The 7,003-nt window shown below is 34.1% G+C and overlaps 1 long non-coding RNA gene across 1 annotated transcript in view; it reads left to right on the top strand.

Moving 5' to 3' along the window:
- Positions 1–6,690, top strand: part of LOC111087218 — a 19,644-nt gene extending 12,954 nt beyond the window's left edge. The window contains exon 3 of the long non-coding RNA XR_002611937.1: positions 6,680–6,690. This is a non-coding gene — a long non-coding RNA (uncharacterized LOC111087218). The remainder of the gene's footprint in view (positions 1–6,679) is intronic.
- Positions 6,691–7,003: the final 313 nt, after the last annotated feature.

The raw sequence follows: 7,003 nt of genomic DNA, 5'->3' as shown, positions 1-7,003 counted from the left end.
ATGACATTGTCGTTCATCTGTGACCCGTATCGAAAGGGTTATATAGAGTAAAAAGGTACTCGGTTGTGACACTTTTATTGTGCTTTCTAATGATCTATCATTATCAAAAGATCTCGTCCAAAATGGGGTTAGCAAAATATCTTGCCAATCGCGGTAATTGATATTAAAATGATCATCATAAGCCGAAAGTTTTTTTTATGTTATAATGATCTTTTACCAAGCCAGTTGTTCCAAAAACAAATATATTGAGTTTGTTTATTTACACATCATGCGTTTGCTTAATGAATGCATTGACGTACTTAATTTATTGATATCGAGATGATTCATCATCACTAGATTATATTAACGTCACAGAAACCGAAATGATGATAGGGGCGTTATGCTAAAAATGTTAACTGATAATGCACTTTATATGTCAGTTTTATTTACACATACCTCTTTACTCAAAAGAATTTCAGTGTGTATGGTTTTGTTCATTTCTTTATTATAAATGTTTTAATTACAGTTGGGCTTTAACTTATACTTGAACAGTTTATAATGTCTTCCTGTAATCATATATTGAATGAAATTCTTTTGTTTTAGGTATGTAAGATAGCAAAAAATGGTAATAACAATAGATAAACACACACAACATGACATATATGGTTCTAAGTACAAAAGGGTTGGTTCTCTAATATTAAAACGATTTTGGAAAAGAAATCAGCAAGTCACATGACAACATCTGATGTAAAGTCGCTTTCGAACAGAATGTATCAAAAATACATTTTGGCATTGTTTTGCGGTGCATAGGTTGTGTGACGCCACCAAAAAATTGATCGCTTTCCGAAAAAATATTAAACGGCTCTGTCCGACGCAAAATATTCATACATTCAAATCATAACGATGTATTCTTATTGGGGATTTTAATTTTCAGGACGAGAATATCCCTTGTATATAATGATATTTGAAGACAAAAGAATATGGATAAAGTTGGGGCGCCAGCACCATCCAGAAAGAAACTTGCAACAATATGTACCCCAGCTATGGTAAGCAAAGCGCGGCGCCTTAAAATAGATGAGAATCCACGAAAAAATCAGTGAAAAAAAAACAAAAACGATTTACTGTCTCAAGGAAAAGTATGCAACATAATGAAGAAAGGTCTCCGTCCAGAAAACCAACACAAGTCACGTGTACACGAGTTGTTTCACGACATATTTGTTTAAATGTCACATTCGTTAAGCAGATGGAGAATGGAGTGGGTATTCATGCTATTCATACAAACATCCTGGCCAAGTCGCCGGACGCACTGTCTATGGATTTAGATTCGATTGGACTACTGAACCAGGCTGATAAATCGTCGTTCTCCCACATTAGATAAATTATGGAAAACCGTGGGGAGGAGGAGTGTGCTTTATACAGAACTGTCTTAAAACCGAAACTACACTGCAGGGCTATTTTCAAGATGCACGGTCAATGGATAAAGCATGACTGGATGTGGAGATATAAACTGTAACGAGATAATGAGGCTCCAAAGTCCTTTTAAATTAACGCACTAAACCTTCTGTAACTTACCAGTGATATTAAAGTTACACTTGGATTGTATTTTCAACAGACTGATAGTGCAAGGTAAGGAATATTAATTTTTCTAAATTTTCAACATTACTTGGAGTACTTTCTAAAGAAGATACATTGTTTATCACATTCAGACTATAATTATGCATTCATATCGGAGAATTTAGGAGAACAAAATAAAAAATGGAATAGCTTTTACTGTGTTCTTGATCTTTTTTTCTTGCTTGTTGAAAATATTTTTAATAAACTCAAAAATAACACAAAATAACTTCAGACGTAGCCGTTAGATGTCCTATAGTGTAAGCAACAATATATTTATACACATATAATTCCTTGGTCGAAATCAAATTATATTTAAGAGATATACTTTCTTACACGTTATTTGATTTATGTACAATATTTAAATATGATAAACTTAACAACACATTCTAAGTCTTATTAGGTTTATCCAATGTCTTATCATACCAGTAAATTTCTGTAGCTTTTTAAGAGATAAATTTTAACACAATGCCACTTTCAGGAACAAAAAAGAATGTCAATAAAAACTATAATACATTTCCGAGACTATGTTTTGTTCTAAGACTTCTAAACATCCAACTATATTCTGTTGTTTTTCTTTGCAGGAGCTAGGTCTTACCAATTCCCATAAAACCATAAATTACATCTCAAACAACTTTAATCTCTCTACAAGGACGTACATAGGTGATAAGCTGAGATATCCATTGACATTTACACTTTGGCTGTAGCTAATTTTAAAACTAAACTTCACCAGTAGTTGTTCAAATCCTATGCTGGAGGTCATAAAATACTTGGAACAGGATAGCAAGCGAGACACTCAGTAAAAAATAACAAAAAATTAATTCCAAAATATATGTTAATAAAACATTGTTGAAATAGAGTTAGAACTATCATTTGTAATTAAAGTTTGAAATTTGATCTGCAGATGTGCACTTGACATCTAAAGGATGTTTACCAGTCTATATAGGGTTAAAAGTTTCTTGATGTCAGATAGCCGGCAAAATGGTTGTATTATCAGAGATACGTCATTAATATCTATGCAATGACACGTAATTGTGCAGACTCAGTCTACTATCTGGTCCCACTAACACAGCACAAACTTACTGAGCAATTCACTCAGTTTATGCATATGTGTTGAGTTTATGTTGTTAGCAAAATTATCAAGAAGTTTGGGAAGAGGCACTTTCATTCTTGAATGTTATGTATTATCTGTAACTTTAGTTACTCAGCTCGTTTGATTTATTGTTGCTTCCATTACTGTGGTTATGATCATTCTATCTGGAAACTAAATAGACAAATATTTAATATTTGTTGTTTCACACTAGCCTTAATAAAGCCCCAGCACTTTAAAAGCAAGTGCAGTGAATGTTTTGAATTTGTTATAAGTCACTATACACAATGACAATACATTATGTTTCATCTGTGGCACACCACTTGCACACTCACTGCTTTATTACTTCCTTCTCTACATGCACATACACAGTCCACTCTTCTCAAGCTCTCTCTGGATTGAATTGGGTGTTTTCCCCACAAAACTGCAGTCTAATTGCTACATAGGCAAATAAGATCGACAATTATGCAATAGGTCTATTTCTATGATGCCTAGGCCAGGCATGGCCAGGTGGTTAGGGCGCTCGACTCGCAATCTGAGGGTCGCGGGTTCGAATCCCCGTCCCACCAAACATGCTCGCCCTTTCAGCCGTGGGGGCGTTATAATGTGACGGACAATCCCACTATTCGTTGGTAAAAGAGTAGCCCAAGAGTTGGTGGTGGGTGGTGATGACTAGCTGCCTTCTCTCTAGTCTTACACTGCTAAATTAGTGACGGCTAGCGCAGATAGCCCTCGTGTAGCTTTGCGCGAAATTCAAAAAACTAACAAACAAACCTATGATACCAATACCTGAAGAAATATTAGCGATAACTTTATTTGTTCGGTAAGTGATATGATCAAGACAAAGCTGGATATATGCCTTCCTGATCATATATAATTGTCTCTATTTCCGACAGCAAAGTGTGCTGACTGGTTAAACTAGTAACCTCACTCGTGTTTATTATACATGGCAAGTTCAAATAATGTCAGGGCAGCCCCAGTATCCATTACAAATCCATCATTACATCTTTGTGTGGTTATCAGCTCATAGCATGTGATACAAGGTCCCTGGTTCTCCAAACCAACTGTGAAGACATTGGATACAAATTGATCACTGCACCTGCCTGAGATAGCAAACAGATCTAACTATGGATCTTATTATTCATATTACATGGAGCAGTTGTTGTAATATCACATGAAAACTTTTGTATCTACTGTGGTACTGGCCAAACACCGGGCTTTGGAAGTCCTGTTGTCTTATCTAGAACAATGTCAGCTGCACTATATCACCTTGTGGAATTTAATGCAGTAGAGCTTATGGGTGACATTTCAATTCAGCTTTTAGAGTCATCGTAGACATTTGATGTTATTTCAAAGCAAACTTCACATATGCTGTTGATACTGCTGTTGACTCCTTCCTCTGTTCGTGTATATGATTTGATGTGACCACTTTGAAACACGTCTCTACAGACACTGACTCAGATGAGGTGTCCTTGAGATTCATGTGGTGCCTCATGATTTCAATAATCTTACTGGTAGCTATTTCATCACAATTACTAGGAGACATAAGTAATTATACTTGGGAATGTTATTCCATGCAAATATCTCCAGTTCTAACTATTAACAACTAATCTTTTATGGGTCCTTGTCTTCAAGCTATGAACTCAAACCTTTGGACACTTAATTCTCCACATTAAATTGCTCCTTCCAAGTTCTTTGGGGATGAAGAGTGCAAGACCATCTAGACCCAGCATCAGATGTTGCATCACCTGTTCTTGAGTACGTATACTGCAAACAACAATTTGCTTGAAACAACTGAATGTATGGCTCAACTCCTCCCTTGCAATCCCTTAATCATGAGCACCACAATATCTAAATGACAGCAGAAGTTTCCACTGACTATCTATAAACACATTAGGCCCAATGATGAATAGAGAATACAGAACCAGTTCTCCCCTCGCCTAATCCTTACTATACTCCTGCCCTATAGTCTTAGAAAGTGTCCTTTAATGATCACGATTTACAAGCTTTGCAGAGAGTCAAATTAAAAAAGAAAAACATTTAAAATAAATTCTACAATAAGCAAATAATGTGACTGTGGTAACAAAATGTAACCTAATAATTTTACACACACCTACAGCAATAGTTCGGGTAATCTCGCACCCACAAAGCACTGATACCATAAACAACTTCCACAGTCTTTTCTAACTAGCTATTGCTATAAAGGCAATATTGAAGTCTAAGTTTTTATTCAACGAGTATCTGACAAATGGCCACTTAAAGAGAAGATTAGGATCCTAAAGTTTAAAAAGTGCACAATGTTATACATTATAATTTATCCCGGACTGGCCCCCAATTTATTATGTTAGTATTATAATTTATTCAGGAAAAGTCTCAATTTATTACGTAATGTATTATAATTTGGAATAGCCTGAAACTGAGTTTAATGATAATTTAGATTTATAAATTAGATAAATGTCGATATGTATGCAATTTATGATAATTACCGACAAAATTGATAAACAGAGATTTTTTAAATACAAATATATTTCAATATACAAACAATAACACAATTTACAATAACAGTTAATACAAATAATGATCTATGTACAAAAGTTTTACAAACTTACAAACAATATTTATTCCTCTATCTGGTCTGGAAATTGAAATCTTATCGAGGGCTCACGATGAAAAAATTAATTTTGAGTTGATGTAGATACAGTTCACTTAACTGGTAGCTAGCTAGCTCTGTTATTCGTTCTTTGCCGGCCGCACACGCCCAGTTGTCCACTGATGAAGTTATATAATGTTTTCGTAAAACTATTAATGTCTGCTGAAGTTAAATGGCTTGTAATATTCGAATTCTATAAACGTTCCTGGTCAACTATGTGAAGTTACCGATTAATAAGCGTTATAACAACCACAGTTATAGCTTCCGAGGTTTATAGCAAACCAATATATATATATATATATATATACTGTCTTTTGGCGCGTCGAGTTGATTATATTTACAAACGTGACGAGAGTTTCTCGAAACCTTAGCTTATGGAACAATATAAACGCTAAACCGATGTTTACATACCGGTGTTTATATTGCTGATTCTTACACTCGATAATCTTCTACAACTTTAGAGAATAGGCGGGAGTTTCGCAATACACATTTAACAGTATAAGTTATGTACATTTCGGAATAAAGATTTAACAGTATAAGTTATGTACATTTCGGAATAAAGATTTAACAGTATAAGTTATGTACATTTCGGAATAAAGATTTATCAGTATAAGTTATGTGCATTTCTAGATATAAATTTAACTTAAACAAACATCGATATTAAAATAAACCTATGTTAGTAAATCCGTCATACGTCTCTCCTTAGAGAATTAAAAATTGACATTAGACAATTTTTAACTAAGATATTATATACATGGACAACAATACATTAAATATAATACATTATCAAAGAATTATACAATTTCAATAACCATGACAGTATATAACACAATCAATACAAATAATCTTATGATCATAAAATTACATAGCACGTGAATGGCCATCAGCACAAATGTTTTCACCGCCTTTGTCATGGATTATCTTCAAATCATACAATTGGAATGATAAACTCCAGTTTAACAGTCTTCTGTTTTTCCCCTCATTCCATTTAAAAATGTCAACGGGTTATGATCGGTGTAAATGACAATAGATGTAAATACATACACATTGAAATGATCTAAAGCTAACACTAAAGTCAATGTTTCTTTTTCTACAGTAGAATAATTTTTTTGGTGACAATTAAACTTTTTATAAAAATAGCAGATAGGGTGTTCAATACCTTTATCATCTGATTGTAATTGAATAGAACCAGTACCACAATCGCTGGCATCAACAGCTAATGCGAAAGGCTTATCAAAGTCAGGTGAGCAATATAGATTTGACCTTTTCAAAACCAGATTGACATGTCTCAGAACATTTGAACTTTAGATTTTTCTTCAAAAGGTTTGTTAATGGTACAGTGATGTTAGAAATTTTTTACAAAACTTCCTGTCATAACCAGCCATTCCCAAAAATCTCAGCAAACTTTTTTGTCGGTAGTAGTTGGATAATTCACAATACAATCAACTTTGGCTTGAATTGGAGAAACTTGGCCATGGACTACTATATGACCGAAGTAGACAACTTTGGCTTTACAAAAGTCACTTTTTGCCACATTTACAGTGAGATTGGCTTTCTTGAGCCTCTCAAAAACATCACGCAATACACATAAATGTTCTCCCCAGTGTTACTGAAAATCACATTATCATCAACATAAATTCCAACATCTGACAGATTCTTGAGACATTGATTAT

The sequence above is a fragment of the Limulus polyphemus genome, unplaced genomic scaffold, assembly GCF_000517525.1.
Source record: "Limulus polyphemus unplaced genomic scaffold, Limulus_polyphemus-2.1.2 Scaffold1889, whole genome shotgun sequence".
NCBI lineage: Eukaryota > Metazoa > Arthropoda > Merostomata > Xiphosura > Limulidae > Limulus > Limulus polyphemus.
This window is presented reverse-complemented; position numbering and strand designations above follow the sequence as displayed.